The sequence below is a fragment of the Leiobunum rupestre genome, chromosome 2 (genome assembly GCF_980474605.1).
Source record: "Leiobunum rupestre chromosome 2, qqLeiRupe1.1.hap1, whole genome shotgun sequence".
Classification (NCBI taxonomy): domain Eukaryota; kingdom Metazoa; phylum Arthropoda; class Arachnida; order Opiliones; family Sclerosomatidae; genus Leiobunum; species Leiobunum rupestre.
Window position 1 is genome coordinate 48,673,143 of NC_143385.1, and position 4,832 is coordinate 48,677,974.

General features: G+C 40.1%; 1 non-coding gene across 1 annotated transcript; it reads right to left on the reverse strand.

Moving 5' to 3' along the window:
* Window positions 1–4,187: 4,187 nt before the first annotated feature.
* LOC149957731 (U1 spliceosomal RNA) lies at window positions 4,188–4,351 on the reverse strand. The gene has a single exon (XR_016479604.1). It is a non-coding gene; the product is annotated as a U1 spliceosomal RNA (small nuclear RNA).
* Between the last annotated feature and the right edge of the window lie 481 nt (window positions 4,352–4,832).

Consider the following 4,832-nt stretch of genomic DNA (forward strand, 5'->3'; position numbering starts at 1 on the left):
TTTTAAAGAATAAAGCTAATGATACTGTTTAGTAGTTGGGAGATCGCTTTCAGAAAGTTTTATATAACAGCAGACGACACCGAGAGCCAATAAAAATTAAGAGGTTCATTTTACTAATATAGATGGCAGGAGCGGAAATTAGTGACGTATAACTACCACATTCACGGGACCTAGGTTCTTTTATAGAAAGGGCTATGCCAATTTTTGCGTCTAAAACCACCGGTTCTAAAGGGGCACATCGTCCAGGCCGCAGAGCGTCGCTGATGAGAGGATTTTTTTCTATAAGCCGAGTGACTCCCATTATCTCTGGTATTATTATACCTGAAATCCCTAAAACCATTCATTTCAACCAGGATGAGCATTCCCAATTAATGTGTTCAAATACCCCGCTGTATTAAAAATAAACCGTTGAAGTGGGTTTAGAGTTATTGAAAGTCATATTTTAGTTTTATAATTATTTTATTTTTTATTTAACGTGAGGCACGCATTTTTTATTGGAATTCAAATTGTTATTTTTTTCCGATTTCATATGTAAGGATAACATATTTTAAACTTAAATATTCGTATTTCCCGACTTCAAATCTTTAAAATGACCTCGAACTCGACTATTTTAACGCCATGGATTACAGCGAAAATAGGTCTCCAGACTCCAGAGCCCCCTAGTAACTGGTGAATCTGAGACCGACGTAATTGGTGCTTGAAATGGGAATTACCAAAGATGAGAAACTTTAATTGTTTTTTTTTCCACATTCATCATCATTCTTTGAGAGCAGCCTTTGAGATACACAAACATCGGTGTCGACCCGAGGCCTTAGACACCAGCACACACACAATAACTGATTAATCAGGGTAACGGCCACGCCAACGGGATATACGTGGGGACATGCATCAGATTTATAGCCCGGTGTACCGGTAAGATTGAAACCACACCACCGGAGGTCCGTCATCATAATGCTCTACGCCAGCGTCCGCAAGCCCGGACAGGTGACAAAACCAGCATGGGTAGCAGAACCCTACTACTGACGGTCACACCCTCGACGCAAGCCACTAACCCAGCAGAAGGTGCAGCAATGGGCCGACCAGCCCCCACTTCGCACACAGCAGTGGGAATAAGAGCGGATGCTCTGGCAACGCCAGCCGGCACCCTACCTAGAAAGGTAGAGAGCCAAGCCCTTTGGAAAGAGCTCCTAAAGGGGAACGGCGGGCACACAGCAGCCCGCATAACCCGGCACAGCTGGCACCGGATATCCCGGAGGAACCCCAAAAGGCCGGTAGATGGGTCCGCCGTGCCCCTCACCGTTAGCCTGGGCCGAAGCCCAGTTACCAGCCCACACCGGACCGAAGTCGGAGGTGGAGATAGGACCATTTGGACGGAGCTAACATCTCCCAGTGCACCACCGCCCGCGCTGGGTTACAAGAGCCGGACCCCGACTCTCCGGTAAAGCCACCAGTTATTGCACACTCCGACCCCTCGTGGGCCGGATACGTGGGGACACCCGTGGCGGAAGTATCCCGACCACCCGTTAGGGATTGGTAGTCGTCCTCACACGGCCTTCCACAAACTCTGCCTCCCGGACGATTGGAATTACCGGAGTGAGCCACTGATCCCGGCTCTATTGTTTGACTTATTATCGCCTAAAATCGAGAAAACGAAAGATGTTCAAAAGCTGAAGCGCTCGTATACGCTAGTTTTTAACTCGATTTTCATGTTCTTTAGGGTCGATTTGAATAGGAAAAGTGTAAACTAATTTTCGTCCAATAGTTAAACGTTACAGCCGTGCAAATTATTTTACGGAAATATACGTTTCAATAAATCATCCTCCAATGAAATCGCCCAAAAGTAATATTTCCGAGAGCCAAGACCTGCAAGTCACTGGTTATATAGTGCTTGTTTTAATAATGGAACTTTTCCACCTTTACGGCAGCAACAAGCGTCCCCTTTTAACCAGGTAGCTTTTTTGACATATTAAAGCTATTAAGGCTACCCGGATTAGCGGTCGCCATCCAGGTTTAAATCCAAAGTTATTTTTCCATTTTGATTCACTGTAGGCATTGTAATGTTTTATCAATTAAAATCTGATAGTTATCAGGGATACAAAGTCTCTTTTGAATTACCATTTTTCTGAAATTTCCAATGGTGTAAAGTCAATAAGACTGAAAATTGTTGGAACAGCGGATGGTGTGAGCCTATCTTTTTAGTTCTAATATTCATAAAACTGTCATCAATGAAATGATTAACGCAAATTCGATGGTTAACGTGTAAATATTCAGTAGTTTTATTTGTAAGCCCATCATTAATATTTAATATTTTATATTCGACATCATTATTTACATTTTTCAGCCACAAAATGGAACTAAAATTTATATTAAGTTAATATACCAATAAGCCTATCTAATGACTATGCGAATTTACCGGTCTTTTTCCTTTGGAAACTTAAAAAAAAATAAACGAGGCGTTCTGATTTTCGATGTTTTACAATTTAAAACGGAACAATGTACCCCAGGCATACTAAACTATTTAAAAACCTTGTAAAACTAGCATTAAAAATCTGGAAAGTTTTTGCGTCTCTTTTAAACCTAACATCGAAACGCGCGCGCTGTGAGACCGGAGCCACTGGTGGCGCCATCGCTCTAACGGTAGTAGTGGACATTTTCGGGAAAAAAGTTAGTACGCTTTTTTGAAAGAGAGACGCCTCTCATCTTTACACTCTCTGGTATAAGCTTTTTTTTAAAGTTTTGTCTTCTATTTATCTAGAGAGCCTATTACTACCTGTTAGCTTGTTATTGTGATTTTGTGTATTCGCTTTTTAGTGAAACTTTAATGAGAAGTAAAACTCATGACTATATGATTGCTACCCACAAAATGGTCCTCAGTGAAAAGTTAAAAACAATTTTTGAGTTAATAGAACCATTTGCGACAAAAGTTTTGTCAAGACTTTTTCCAAAAATTAATGGCTGTTTTAAAAATAGGCGTGGCAGAATCGGTGTTGAAGTCTTTGAAAAAGAAAGCGAAAGAAGAAAAATTCGCAAAGATTTAGATTTACCTTTAAATGCAATACAAATGATTAATGATAATGTAGAACCAAAAAAGAATCTTGGAGCTTTACATTATGTGGCAGGCATAAAAGGTTTTGCGAAATAAAATGCCCCCTAATGTCATTAAAACCATATTAAAAGACAAAAACTGTGATGTACAGTCTCAGATTTGTGGAATGGGAAGAGTGGACTCTCGCTCTTGATAGAAGGAAGTTAATAATTGCCAATTACAAGTGTTTTGAACTATTAAATAAAATCAAAGACATAAGTGATAACTTTTACAATTACAACGTCTCCAAACTAAGAGGCAACCATACTAAAAAAAATGCAATAAAGGCAATTATAGTGGAACTATTTACAGATTGGCAACTCTTGACAAATGGAGGAGAGAAGCAATGGTTTCAAAAATTATCGACGTGTTCCTAAACACACGGGGAAAGGTCCTAGTCAAAGATTGTAAAGAACATTACCAATTTGAAAATAAAGAATCGATAAAGATAAAATTTGAATTAAGAAAAACCTTGAAAGAGCAAAATCAAACCATCTATTAAGGAAAATTCGCCAGGGAAGAAAGTACAAAAAAGTTCAATTACCAAAAATTTTTAACCTACAACTAGTTCTAATTAACCATCAAACTAAAAAAAAAAGTGTTACTCCACCTAGTTCTAATGGCACCGGAGCAGCAGAAGATAAAACGGAAATAGTTCAGTTAGCCCATTCCCACCTTGAAAACTAGGGACAAAACAAAGTTCAGCTTCTATCCCTGAAGCAGGGCCGTTTTTACGCACAGGCTATCTAGGCTGCAGCCTAGGGGCCCGCACCACAAAAATGAAAATGATATAATCAGGTTTTTCGAGGGGTAAGTCACTATCGAATGACCTGTACACCGAGTTCGCGTACTTAGTACTGTTAAAGGAACTGTTTTTTAAGAGTTCATGAGTTGTTATTAGTACAGTTATTACGACAGTGTACACCGAGTTCGCGGAGTGACCAACCCTTGAGGTTATTAGTAATAAAAATTTCTTTAAAAAACCATTTTAGGATTCCCCCATGCAAAGGGCCCGCACCATAGGTCAGCCTAGGGGTCTACAAATCCTAGAAGGTTTATATTCCATGATTTAGGTTATACACATGTTTTGGATATATATGTCTGGTGTCGAGCGCGTACGCAGAACCCCACTACCATAAATTATACGCCCCATCCAACGCAATTTGCACAAGAAAGTTAGATTCAAACCCATCTCGGTGCAATGATGGGTTCTCGTCCAAGCCCGCCTCCTCATAGATCGAGACCGCAGCGACGCCAGGTAAGTATGATCCCTTGAATTTAATTGGGCCATTTATATGAAGAAAAGTTAATGCAGATGCCCTACGCATCGTCTCATTTTCTCGAATTTCTGTATGTTAGATTAATTTATCTTACTAGCAGATGCTATTGCTATGTACAGTAGTGCATACTAAAGGCTGCTCTCAAAGAATGATGATTCCCATTTCAAGCACCACTTTTCGCGTCATCGGATTCAGGAATGCCCAGGAAAGGGTGAATACTACTCTTGAGAAGAACACGTAATGGTAGTGCGATGTAGAAAGACGTAAAACGGCTGGGTAACTATGGATGAGGCGTCTCACTTCGAATCAGAAAAAAAAACATAACAAAATCGTCTATCGGCTTTAAAGCATTTTCTGGAAGAATGTTTTCAGTGAAACCCTTGGTCAACGTCGAATCTTGCTGAATTATTTTCTTCGGTCATTGCTAATATTGTAAAACGCCCGAGTTCAACTCACCAAAATTTCAA